The sequence below is a fragment of the Crocodylus siamensis genome, chromosome 7, assembly GCF_052110815.1.
Source record: "Crocodylus siamensis isolate JL-2025a chromosome 7, ASM5211081v1, whole genome shotgun sequence".
NCBI lineage: Eukaryota > Metazoa > Chordata > Crocodylia > Crocodylidae > Crocodylus > Crocodylus siamensis.
Genome location: NC_143401.1, coordinates 79,494,524 through 79,508,831, shown reverse-complemented (window position 1 = coordinate 79,508,831; position 14,308 = coordinate 79,494,524). Strand labels below are relative to the sequence as shown.

Genomic DNA, 14,308 nt, shown 5'->3' with positions numbered 1-14,308 from the left:
AATGGCAAAATGTGTGTCAGCGTGCAGAAAACGGAGGCGGTATACTTTTGAACTAAAACACCTTTCCCGTGTTTTAGTTCAAAAGTGCTCTGCCGCCATTTTCTCAGTGCTGACGCACATTTTGCCATTTACACAAATGCATATGCCGCAACTTTTAAAAGCAACCGAAGCTGCGACACATGCATGTGTACAAATGCCCACAGTGTTTGGAATTGCAGGAGTGGTGCTCGCCAATTATTTCCCTAAAAAGGAAAAGCGTCTCCTTCTCCCACCAGCAGAAGAAAGAATATCCAACACATCCTAGAAGCAAGAAGAATGAAAAGAGTGAACAATTTTCTCCTACCTGAAGGGAAGAAAGATGGGATCTACTCCCACATATAGAAAATGCACTAGTGCTCAACCTTTGGCATTAGGAATGGTATAACCCCTCCTTCTTGTTTAATCCAGTAAGGAGGAACTCTGTTCCTAACTGATGACAAAAAAGCAGAGAATCTAGTCTCCAATCTGCCAGTTATGGTTGTTGACAGAAACAGGGCTTTTCCCTTTGCCCTTCTCTTTGAAAGGATAGGGCGAGGGTGGGGGGTGCAGGGAGAATCACTGTCCTCTTTCCCCCAATCTATTTTCCACTGCTTCTTAAAGCCAAAAAAACCCAAAACATTTCTGAATGCATAAGTTTCTACTGCTGATACTAAAGCCAAAATTAAGCCAGGATGAAGATGTTAGCACTAGGCTGCCAAGCAGAAATTGCTACCAATAAATTCACTCATCATCGAGACATGGTCTCTAGAAGGAGACCCAGGAAAGCAAATTTTAATTAAAACCTTTTATTCTGAAATATCACCCACAGGTTTTACCTGCCAAGAATACTTTGCACTGCATCAGATTTTGGAGGAATACATAGGCCAAGCAGACATCATATTTCTTTATAAATGTTGTTGCACATACACAGTTTAGATAAAAACAGAAAGGAAGCAAATGAAATATGCAAAAAAAAATAAAACCCAAAAAACAAGTGAACACTCTTGTTTCTAGTGTTGTTACTGTTCTTGCAAATAACAAAAATAAACTAAATCTAAGAAGAGTCTTATATTAAGAAGAAAGGAGTTTCTTTAAAGCAATTTCCATAAAATATAAACAGACATCTCTCTCAGAGCACGATGGGATCAGGACATGAGATGACACTGGATTAATCAATAATGCAATGCAGAATTTTTGTGAACAAGCCAATTATTTGCTTAACTATCATTTCTGCTAGAAAGGGTTATTTTCTCCCCTTTATGATGATGAAGACCATTCATTCAACCAGTCAGCTGCGCTCAAAGCATCAGAACAAGGATCCTCTTCAAGTCAATGGGCAATTTGGGGTCTCAAGAAATAAGATCCTTGTCCATCCCTCTTGCAACCCACCACACATAAATATCTAAAAATAAAATAAATAAAATAAAAGTATTGTGCTATATCTGTCAAAGCTATATCAGCTCATTCTGGAATTTTCCAAGGCTTTGTGAAACTTCCTTAGCACATAAGCCACCGTAATGGCTCCTAAAAAGCAGTGGACAGCCATCATTTCATATTTATTTTGAGTACCAGAGAATCAGTTCATATTTTTTCCCTTGCTAAAGATCTGGTTTCTCATAAACACCATGTCTCCACTCCATGCATTCTTTCACCACACTATGCTTCAGGGGTCTATTTAAGTAATAATTGGTATGCGCTGTCACAAGTAAATAGCAATTGATTGTTTGACAACATTACCCAAGTTTACACATCCAAGAGCAAGTGCAGCCTTCTGCATCTGAAAGATCAAATTATTGACATTATTCCAACACCTTTTTTTAATAAGCCATCATCACTCGTTGTGCCCAAATGAGGCTACTTTTCCCCTGTGTAAAAAGAAAAGTTCAGAGACGGCCAAACTAGGGGCCCTTGATTTTCAAGTTGGTCGAAGAGGGACAAACTCATGTGCCTGAAAAGATATTATGAGACTCTTCACTGAATCACAATGAGCTACCCACCTAAATCTGACTGAGGAATCAGGGCACTGGCCGTGACTAAGCTCATTTGAAAGTCAGGGAAGCATCACTTCAAATAAATACAACAAAAATATTACTTATTCAAATCCACTGTTGACTTGTTAGGGTCTTTTTAAACTAAATTTATCTCACCATCGCCAAACAGCATTTATTTTTGCCAGATGCTTACTTCTATTCCTCCCAAAAGACCATGTATTTTACAAGGTTCATCAATCAGAATTACACAAAAAACATTTTAAAGGTGTTATTATAAAAAGAGTAAAATATGTCTTCCCATGTACATGCCTGGAATGAGTCCCCTAGGCATAACATTTCACCATTCATAAGATGCTCTCTGACCTGTGTGGCAGTGTCCTGGTCATAGCAGTGCACCCAAGGAACAAAGCAAGAAAACAGGAGGCTGTACCACATGCCACTAAATTAAATAAAAATGTACCATTACCTACAGCAACACGTTTGGTCAAGGGTCAAAAAACCTCTGAGAACCCAGTCTACATTGTTCTCCGTATCACAGTAGCACTTATGGATCTTAACCAAGGGTCCAAGCCAACCACAGAGGATAAAAAAAAATCAAGACTCAGACCCCCCACAATATCATCCCCAACATGTGTTTCACAATCAATGCTAGCCACTCTTACAAGTGACGTGAGTACAGCACTTCTGACCCCTACAATGCCGCTCTCGCTTACAACTGCCCATCCCATCCATTTATTAATTATGCCCTCAAACCCCACCTCTGTTCTCAAGTCTGTCCGTCTCGCAGGCTCCTATCAATTCTGCAAGCATCTTGTATCACTTCTGATCCTTCCAACCCCAGCCTCATCTTTACATCTCCTTCAGATCCCAGAGGCAATGAGAGGCAGCTGCTGTGGGGTCCCCTTTCAACTTCCTGCACCTAGTGTTGCAGAAGGGAGACGAGGCAGAGAAGAGCCATCGCCTGAGCCACAAGAAGGTGCAAAGGAGAAAGGCCAACCTGAGCCCTCTCCTGTCAGGATGGTGTCAGCCGCTGAGAAGAGCGGGGAAGAGTGGTGATGTGGGTACCACTGCTGCATGGGGTGCTTTCTGAGACAGGGATAAAAACCCATAAAGGAGCTGAAGCTTCTGACATCATCGCAAAACACCATCTAATTAAACCAAAATCCTATCATTCACCAAAAAAACCCCAACCAAAACTGGCAAGAGTTGACAAGTTTGCCATTCAAACACCTAAGGAACATCTACATCAGAGCTTTTTACCTTCTGTTAATCATCCAAGGTACTTAACTAAGGGTGGCCAACCTTTGACTTGGGTGCTTCAAGTGGTTCAAGGGCACTGGCAGCCTCTGTGTGTAGCATAGAGCAGACTGGGAAGGGGACAGGCAGCATAGCAGCAGACAGGGCATGAAGCAGAAAGCAAAGCAGCAGAAAAGGCAGGGAGCACAGGGCTGGGAGCAGAGCAGGTAGGGGAAGGGGATCAGAGTGGCACTGGGGAAGGTACAGAACTAACGTGTGGCATACCTGCCAAAAAAGGTTGGCCCTACTGGTCTAAACAAATGAGCAGTGAAGTGGCTTAACCCAGGTTACACAGCAAATTACTCCCCCCGCCATTCCCTTTCCCAAACTAAACATAAACCCAGCACCGGTAATCCACATACAACACACAGTAGACATAGAAGGTCTATCTTCAGTAGGTCAAAACTGAAGTTAAGTAATTTTTTGCATCTGAATGAAGCTACTAACAATGTTATTCTTTTGCGCTAAAAATTATTCCTCTTCTGAATAATGTATGTTAATGTTAACTATTTCATTAAAGAGAGTGAAGGAAGTGACTGGTTTACTGCTAATGGAGCTCCTTGATGTCACCACAGCTCTGGTACTGGGAAGAAAATACTGACTACAAAGCTAGCAATGGCTTTTCTGTTCATGTAAAACAGTCTATAACTGAAGAAGTCACCTGTTACCACTTGAAATGGGCCCAAAACCAACCTGTGTATCCGATCATTGCTAACTCCTAATGAAATTCAGATATGGATACTAGATTTTCAACCTGGCAGCTTAGTCTCACAGTGGATTTTTTTTCCTCCAGATATTTCAGTTTTATTCTTTTCAATGAAGTGTAAAATAATCTTGTAGAAGATTAGGGGGGAAAAAAGACTGAGGCACACACAAGGCATAACAGGCCAGATATGGGTTTCAATTTTACCAGCATTTTCACAGAAACTTCTTCCCATGCTCAGATTTTTTCTAAGCAGTTTACTTCTAGGAAAAGTCCTAGGCAGATCAAGTCAACCAAACTTAACCAACCAAAATACAACCTCATAATATTTAAGGTGAAGGGAGACACATACAGCAAAGTATCTGAATAAAGCTGTTCCAGATAAAGCTTCAAATGCAGGGAACAGAGGGGCAAATTTGCCTCTACCTCCCACACACAATGCACAGAAGGCTCTTAACACACTGGAAACAATGTGGTTGCACTATATGAGTAGCAGAGGCCACACAAGGATGCAAACCTCCTGCATACCATGGAGCTCTGACCTGCAGCAGAAGGTCATCTGCCTTTCGCAGGGAGGTGGGAGCAGAGCCAACGACACAGACCTACACACATTCCAGAGACGGTCACAAATCTCAGGATCTCTGCGGGAAGCTGTCATGGCCTGGAAGGATGGAAGAGCGTTTTTCCTCATCATTCCCACAACCATCGCCCCACAGGACTGTGAACCTTCACCCACAGCTCAGCTGCCCAGGCAGCAGGCTGAGCATGGATGCAACCATTAATACCAGTTATCACTTACACAGCAGGTTACGTTTTTCAAAGAACTGCAAAAACATTAATTTTAAAAAGAGATTCGAAGAAGTTGCTGATGTTTCCTGAAAAACTTGCAACACATTCTAGTTCAGAACAATTACTTATCTGCTATCTTACACTGCCTACACATATTCTCCTTGCTTTTTCGATAAGGTTCGTACCAAGAAAACAGGATTTTTGTTTCTTAGGCATTCATCTTTTCTGTTGTTTATTCTCACAGAAGAAACCATAATTTTCTGTTTCTTTAGAAACAGAATCAAAATCATCAATCACTATCCTGACAAACCAAATGTGATATCACATGCAGGATTATGACGTCAGCTGGGAAAACAACCAGCAGTTGTCTAATCCTGGCGAAATACAACCTCCAGAAAAGCAAATAATTCTTAATATAATGAATGCCAGTGGAAAATATAAGCACTATTCCTAACTAGAATGGTTTCTTATGTGAAATGAGTTTGTGGTTTTGCTCCAATTCCCCCTGGATTTATGTCTACATTGCAAAAACCATCATCATGACAGCCAAATTACCAATTTGGGTGTGCTGCCTTTGCATACCAAAAAGTTCTGCTGGTTTCAAGAGAAGCCTCTATCTAGCCCTTTTCAGCAGATTCTTCAGATAAGCAAAATAGTGAATAAGCATGGTCAGCACTTAATGTCTTCTGCTTGAAGATGTTCTCAACAGAAAGAAACTGAAACTTGGACAATGCGAGGAGGTAGGTAGGTACCATACAAACAAACTGGAGAAAGCTACAAGGTCTCAGTCAATAAATTTCCTTCTGGACAGGATACTCATTTTTGCCTTTATTTTTCTCAATCTTATCTTTGTTTCTACTTCCTTTGGCAGTACAGAAAGAAACAAAATGGACTGCAATGGAAATACAGAATGAATAAGAGATATGTTTACTTGGAGTTTTTTTAAAACTATACACACTCATCACATGACAGAGTATGCTTTGGACTCATATCTTAAAGTATCAGGTTATAAAATGCAAGCACCACTCAAAATTGTAATTTCTGGAGTGAAATCATGTTATACTTAGGCCAAAGGTAACTCCCAGCGACTTCTCTGGCACTAACCAGGACTTCACCCCCAAGATTTTCACATTCCCTGCGGATGGAAGAAAGAGGGATTAGACTGTCCCTCCGTTTCTGCTGCTGACGCTCCACATTAACAAAAGCCCCACTCTCTTCCTATTCTTTATTGTCTTGAATCTCCAGGACACTTCCTTTCAACAGTCAAAAGACCAAATGCTCACCATACAATAATAATTAGATTTTAAAACTTGAAGTTTGTATTTTATGTGGGTTGTACAGACAGGGCAAAAGATTTGAGGGTCAGATCTTTCTTCTGCTGAAATCAATGGGAAATTCTGGCTCCAGTGGGAGCAGAAGCAGACCCAGAATTAAAGAACTATCACTCACATCTGGTTAGTCTGCATTAAATCAGGAACCAAAAACTCAGTGAACACTTCAGAATACTGTCCTGAAGCTATAACAAGTAATCCAATACGTCCTCAAAGATGAACCGTAAATTTATAAGAAGAAATTCTCTCATATATTCCATGAAACATCAATGATCTAGACCAGTGCTGCTCAACCTTTCAGCCCCATGATCTGGATTAGTGGCAAGGGCTGGTCAAGTAGGCTTGATCCAGTTTGGGGTCAGTTTAAAGGATCAATCCACGAATGCAACCCAGTGCACCCACTCAACCCTGCATGTCAACCTGGCTCCATGCACTAGATCTAGCCAGGAGCAATCCCATGCACTGGTGAAATGCAGCAGGCAGGGCCATATCATCTGCCCTATGGCACTCCTTACAGGTCCAGAAATTTGGCAGCAGTGTAGCAATGAACTGTTTGTGCCTGCCACTTTAAGAACATCAGCTGGGCTGTGGAGCAGCTGGCAGGTGGGTTCAGGCCCAAATTAGGTGGTCACCCAACTGCAGAGGATTGCCTGATTGGAGGAGGGCTGGGCAGGGACAGTATAAGCCCAGACCCTGGGACCAGGGCTGGCAGTTACACCTGGGGAGCCTGAAGAGCAACATTTCCTAGCCAAAAAGACTGCAGCTCCTGGAACATCTGGAGGTCAGGGTAGGAATTATGGGGATGGAAGAAGTTCCTTCGGGTCCTGGACAAGGCCTGAAGCTGCACCCTGCTGGGGTTGGATGGTGTGATGGGACTGCTTGTGGTGGAGCAGCCCCCAGGAAATGCCACACCTGTGCCTCCCCAGTGAAAGGCGAGGATGGGGCACTATAAAGCTTCAGCCTCTACTGCCTTGTGGGTTGCCTTGTAGAGGGAAAGTCTTGGGGCCAAGGGCCACCGAGCGGCGTTCCCTCTAAGCTGTATGGCCTACGCAGCTGTGCGGGCACGCCTACCAGCACAGCATGAGTGTGTTTGTGCAGCCACATACACTGCACAGTTTAGAGGGAATGCTGCCACCGAGTGGGATCTGAGGCCTGAGGGGTGAAAGGCCCAGAGATGTGGGGGCAGCAGGGGGTGGAGTATGGTCCAGTGAGGGGCTAATGTCCACTTACGGGGACCTGAGGCCTGTGTGGCCCAGAAGCCAAGTGTAGCCCCATGAGGGGCCAGGAGAGTAGTAAAGTATTCGGATGCTGTCTGCAAGGCATGGGACACAGTGTAGGGATGGTTCGGAATAGTGTAATTGGCCCAGAACACCATGGTCACAAATGAGTAGCCTCCAGCATTTTTACACCAATTCACCAAGCGTTGCAGTCAAATAAGGGCAAACTGCCCTAGAATAGGGGGGCATCGATCTCTTGGGGTGCCTGGGGACAGCTCCTGTCATGCAGGGGAGTGGTGGCAATAGTAACTGGCTTGACTGTGGACCTGTGAGGAATCCAGTGGGCCAGATGACAAAGCCCCATATGCCAGAGTCAGCTCGTGGGCCAGAGGTTAAACACCGCTGATCTAGGCAGTAATAATTATACCAACTTAGGAACATCAGTACTACTGAATATATTCTCTAGCAATTTAACCTAGTTTAATAAGTGCAGTTTGATGAACACATACCAGATACGGAGTGTAAATGCTGCTCCTTTCAAGCTGTATGATAATGTCACAGTCCAGTATTTTAGGAAGTCTACAGCAAAATTTTTCAATAGCTTAAGTTTCCAGAAGCACTCCCACTCCTTTTGCATAAGTCATGTCTAACTGTCATTGCTAGCAAATGACACTCATAAAAAATGTGCTGCACTTTGTCACTTCTAGTTAAAGCTAGCTTACCCTATCCAATGGGACAAGCAAACCATGATTCAATTTTTTTTTAATTACTTTAAAAGCATATTGTACACAAGTCTTACAGAAATGTTAACTGAACTGCAAGAGTGTTATTTGAACTCTATCCAGCCTGACAAATTTCCTTCACCAACCATAGGCTTAATGAATGTATATTTGTAGCTGGTGTCTAGGCCATTGTACATTTAGGCTGATGTTTTTACTGATTCAAAGATTATTAACACTGGGACCCAGGACAGGCTCACATATATTATGGTGACAACTTCTCTATATTGAAATGACAGTGTTAAAAATGAAAGCTAGTGCCACCATTCTACCATTACTGTAAACTCCTTTGAAAATTTTCCATTTAGGAAAAGCATAAGTGCAAAGGGTATAACTTTGCCTTCAAAAATGATTCATGATAAGAGTGAACTGTTAGCAAATAGCATTGTGGTACTAGAACTCTGTGGGATGTCATTCTATGTGAGGTATCCTATTCAGCTGAACCTCATGGATTCTAAATAGCATACGCCATAAAGAAAACTGGCTTTAAAAGCTTTGAGGGTTGATTGTAAAAGGGAAAAATGGGATTTTTACTCTATAGAGCTTTGCAATAACCCTACTCTTTCTTTGTACTAACAAACTACGTAATTCCTAAATTCTTTGGCAAGTAAAAAAAAAAAAAAAAAAAAAAAAGGATTGTGCTCTTATTTCAAAACATGTACATATTTTCCCTTCTTCACTAGATGAACTATACTTATTGTTTTAGGAATGACCTAAATTTTAAAAGTAAAATTGTGTACTCAATGATGATAAAAGGAAGTGAAATCAACCAAGTAATTGTGTGCAATTTTTTTTGTTGTTTTTTTTTTTTTACTGCCTTATACATACATCTGTGTTGGCTAAGCCCGCACCTCATAATGACTAACAGGTGTGTTTTGCAAAAGCTTTCAAAAATAAAAACCTCCTTTCTAAAAAATACTGTCTGGCACTAACAATACCAGGTCTTCACTGAAAATTTCAAATATTAACAGGCTGTTCTATATTAGCATTTATAGTCACTTTAAAACTGTTCTTTTCGTAAGTTTGGTAATACCAAATAAAAATTCAGCTTTTAAAAAACAGAATACTGTGTATAACTGTACCCATTATTTGCCCAACCCAGTGAAGACTAAAGACAAATCAGCTTTAAGATTACAACACACACACTCATGACATTACTACAAATAAAATTTTTTACTCGAGTATGCGTAATTGAAATGTCTCTGATACAACAATCACCTCTGCATTCATAAATGCCTCATAGTATTCTGAACACACACTGCTATAATGAGACTGTCTTCAATTCTGCTTGTTAAAAGGACCTTTAAAGAATGCTAAAGCAGGTCATCACCTTTATGTGAAGAAAACAGTAACAAAAGCATTCTGTCACTGGATATATTGTCTATCATATATTTTATTCACTGTGCTTAAATAAACCAAGCTCTAAATATGTGCAATAACCACTCTTTTATACCTACTGGTAAACCGCCCCTGTTCGTGAATAAGTGGTCACTAAAACTAATCGGCAGTAGGCATCCTTTATTCTACTGAAAGGTAATTAACCATTACCAAAAATATATGATTAGCAGGTATACAATATCAATCAATGCATTACAGAACTGTAAATGCTTATTTCTTTTGTCTGGTCAGGTTATACTTGATCAAGTGTGAATGATTAAAGTGGTTTAATTGGGGCTACATGCATTCATTGGTTGCATGCACCTTCAATGGCAATTATAAGCACATTTGAAAGAAGTGACTTTTCCTGTATTACTTTGAAATCTTCATCTCCTTACACTTTCCTCCTTTACATAATAAAGAGAACACCTCAGCATCAGGCAGGGTATCAAACATTAAGCCACATCCAGGGTTTACCTTAGGAGTGCATCTCGATTGAAAGACAAAAGACTACTCCACATGCAGTTAGTTCTTGTTAAAAGAATAAGCTCTTTCAGACCGAATTATACCGCGTAACGAGCTTTAAACCAACACGCTTTAGTGCTGCCGCTCTGCAAATGCTCAGTGAAACGTAATTTTGCTTTTGTCGGTGTGATGTGAACAAATACGAAAGTCCAGAGCCTGCAAGTAACAATTCTGCATGGGGGCAAAAAAAAAAAAAGCTGGGAGAGTATTTCACAGCACAGAGATGCGAATGAATGAAAGCAGAGATTTAGTTGCAGCCACGGGGGGGGGGGGGGAAGAAAAATAACCCCCCCAACCAGGAGTTAAGGTGATTCCACCAGCAGGTAAATCTTCCTGTGCAGTGGGACAGGGGGGATTGCTCTCTTGGAAATCAGCAGTGGAAAACAGCCGCTCAACTTTGCTAAACACGGGCTTAGTGAAAAAGCACTAGATTTCTCTTCCAACACAGCCTAGAGGAGATGCCTGGGGAGGGTGCGGGGTGCTGTCACACACAAATCTCTACTGTAGCCAGAGGAGTTGCTAAGTGACTGGCTGCATCTTCTTCTTTTTTTTTTTTTTTTTTTGCAGGGCCTGCGTATCCATGAGGGGCGACTCGTGGCCCTGGGCTGCATTGCCAGCCCCCCCTCAGCACTGCGAAAGGGGAGGGAGGCCGGCACGGCCTGCACCAGGGAGCTGCCCGCGCCTGCCTTCCCCGGACACGCCTGCCCTGGGAGGGAGCCTCCCCCGGCCCGCCGCCGCCGCCGCCGCCGCCGCCGCTGCCCCTCCGCACCCAGCGCTGAGGAATAACACGAGCACAACAACTCTGCCCATTGTTCGCGCCAGGACGGCTCCCAACTTTCCCATTGTTGCTGCAAGTGCGGCGGGAAGTGCCGCGGACGGGCACAGACCCCGGGGCGCGGGTGGGCAGATGGGCTGGTGGGATGGGATGGGTGGGATGGGAAGGAGGGCAGCCGCCCCTGCCCCTTCCCCTTCCCCCTGCCTCCTCCCGGCCGAGACTTTGGCAGCCCGCGCTAATCCTCCGGCAGATGCTGCCCCTCGCCCAGCCAACAATGCGCGCCCGACACAACAAAAGGCTCCGGCTCCCCCTCGGCCCGGGGGCAGCTGCAAACTTCTCCCGCCTCCCGCCGAACAAAAAGCGGAGGGGGAGGCGGCCACAGACGTCCTCGCGTTATGCCTGGCTCCCCCTCCGCAACCCCGGCCCCCCAAACCCCGCAGCCGCAGCCCTACCTCGTGCTCGGATCCGCGGGCAGCGCCGGCCCCGCGCTCAGCGCTGCATCGCCCCGCGGGGCTCCGGCTGCCGGAGATCCACCTTAAAATGACACACACGCACCGCACAAAAACTTAATCCCCCCCTTGCCTCCTCCTCCGCCTCCGCCTCCTCCCGCCCCGGGGAAGGCGCTGGGCGGGCGGCAGGAGGAGGAGGATGCTGCTGCCAATTGCAACTTGGAGCCGGAGGGTGGGGGAGAAAGCGAGCGGGGGGCAGCGCTCGCCTCGCCTCGCCTCTCGCTCCCTTCTTCTCGCTTCTTTTTTTTTTTTTTATTTTTTTATTTTTTTTTTTTGGGCAAGAGGCGGGGTCTCCTCCTTGCAAACCAATGACACAAACCCACATGCACCGGCCTCGCCCCCTACAGATACTCCTCACTACAAATAGGCTCTCTCCGGGGATTAGTGGATCAGCTAAAGTACAAACAGACGCAGCAAGGAAGAAAGGGGAGGGGAAGGGAAGGGAAGGGGGCTCCCACCGCCCTCCTGCCGCCAGCCCTGGCACATCAAGTTGGAAACTGCAAGGGAGCGGGGGATGCCACCCTCCCCACACCCCTGGCGTGCCCACTCCCCTGCCCTGGCCCTTCGCGGCCTGCAGCGGGCATGGCCAGGCTATTCATCCCTGGGAGACCGAGGGCCTGGCAGGCAGCCCCCTGGAGCAGAAGCCTCTGTGCTCCCTGCAAAGGGGGATTCGGGGGCACGTTCAGCTGCTTGGCTGTCGCTTCTCGGCCTCTCGAAGGCTCAGATCAAGCATAGCAGTTGCTTAACCTGGCAGGGGCAATACTGTGTGTGTGTCCAAGAAGGCAGTTTTCCTGAACCCCCTGGCAGGAGAACTGCTCTCCTGGCATGGTTCGGTACCCAGCTTTCAGCCCAGTTTATGGAGATGGGAGTCCCTTCCCTTGCTTGTTCCTAGGGCAAGCAAAAGTAGAGGGCTTCCGATCCCCAAGCCTGCAAGTAGGATGCTCGCCAAAGGTTTTGGAAACATTTGAAGCCCCAGGTGCGGGTGGAGGATGTTTGCAGGTAGTAGGGCCACTTATGGTTTTGGATTTGGAATTAGTTTTGGCTAATCTGGCCTCAGATACAAATTATATTTAAAAAAAAAAAGACTTTGACCATATGTAGCCACTCCACTGAGGCATAAGTGTGGCCTGGCACTGGGCCACTGTGGTGGGATACTGGGCCACACTGGCGAGATACTGGGGTGCTGAGGCAGCCCATGTCTGTTGGTTGCATGCACCTCAGCAGCGACCCCAGGGAAACTGGTGAAGGGCACGAGGTCTAAGACACAACAGGAGCACCACAATCAGGCGTGCATTGTCACACCAGCCGTGCAGGATTCATTACTGGCTTTTGTCAGCATTACAATGAAATCTGTGCCTCACCTATAGCTGTAATGGGCTTCTCATGCTTCTTTTAACATATTAGTCTGCAAAATTCACGTAAGGTTTTCCGTAATGAGCACCGCAACCAGCACTGCTCAGGTCTAAGCCATGCGCGTGAAGTCCGTGTTACCCCTGGAGCCCCTCGGAGTCATCAACATTTCTTACCACCTAAGATTATTTGAGCGTGTCACACATTTGTTGCTCCATACAGAGCAGATGTAATTTAAAATTGACGGGGGGGGCACTTAGGATAAAGGCCACCAGACATGCTGAGCCCCTTCTGTTGACATCTTAAATAGAAAGGGGTTGACGCATGCACGCCCACTGAGCACCAAATTTGATATGAATATCATATAATCACGTTGTGGTTTTTGGCTGAATGGGAGATAACAAAAGTACACTCAAACAGGCATTTAGTTGTATTTGTATTCTGCATTACACCTTATATTTTGGGGAATTAAGGTTTTGACAGACATTCGTCATTTGCTTACCACAAGGATGTGGGCAGGTGGTGATCTTATCTTTTTGTTATATAACTGCTGGGCTTTCCATATCATATGTAATCCAATCATATAGAATTTCAATCCTAGTGGAAAAACAGATTCCTTTTCTAGTCAAATAAAAACCTTGAACCAGACCATTTATCCATCAAAATTCATGAGGATACTTTGATTTTCATCTCAGGAATTACAAGGTAAACGTATAAAATGCTTCTCATCAGTAAACTGTGAGTTCTTTTTAGGTTTCAACATCGTACCCATTACCAGGATTCAAACCACCTGATGCTGAGAACCGAGACCTCATTCCTGCGAACACCTGAATGTGTTACTAACCCTAGTTCAGCAGGATTACCCTTGGGGTTAAGCATTTGGAAGGTCAAGGTCCATGCTTGTATGCAAATGACAGTTTACCCACCTGGGAGTAGTAGTTTATTTACAGCTTTCACAAAAATGCCACAATGAATTAACAGCCTGTCCTATACCCCATAGGTATATTTGCACTATTTGTACAAAGAATAATAACTAAAATCAAATGCAATTCCCTGTTTCTAATTTTTTATTCCACTATTTTATATGGCATAATTTTATTTATTTTATGTATCATCATATATCATGTTCAGTTTTACTTGTGTTTAAATTAGTAGAATGTATGACTTTATTGCATGCTTTTACCAATTGCAACAAATCATGTAATTTTATTATTATATAATTTTGTTGTTAATTCTATTGTTATGTTAGCGAAAGCTGGAAATAACCTACTGCTCTTGCCAGTTATGAAAAGAATTGGGAAATCATGCCATGAGCCAAAGATTCAAAATTACACTGGCTCCAACTACATGCCTCAGGATAGATTTTAGCAAAATACAACTTCTGACCCAGTTCCCTGCCTTAGACGTTTTGCTCTGGGAAAGTTCCATGAAGAGAAAGCTCTAGCACTCCAGAACGATATTTCATAGTGAGGAAAACCTCAAGACCATCGAATATATCTGAGGTCTTTTCACTGTTAATAATTCTGCTGGTAATCAAAAATATTAAGGGCAGATCATCAGCTAGTGAAACTGTCCCACAACAGTGCTATGACAGCTTACACCAGCTAAGCATCTGCCTGCTGTATTTTAACAATTTTTTTTCAACCAG

At 44.0% G+C, this 14,308-nt stretch overlaps 1 protein-coding gene across 3 annotated transcripts in view; it reads right to left on the bottom strand.

The window, feature by feature from the left end:
• The window catches only part of CTBP2 (C-terminal binding protein 2), a 260,667-nt gene extending 249,130 nt beyond the window's left edge, over positions 1-11,537 (bottom strand). For all 3 annotated transcript variants that reach the window (XM_090057531.1, XM_090057530.1, XM_090057532.1), the window contains exon 1: positions 11,254-11,537. The gene's annotated coding sequence lies outside the window, so the exon portion shown is untranslated. The remainder of the gene's footprint in view (positions 1-11,253) is intronic.
• Between the last annotated feature and the right edge of the window lie 2,771 nt (positions 11,538-14,308).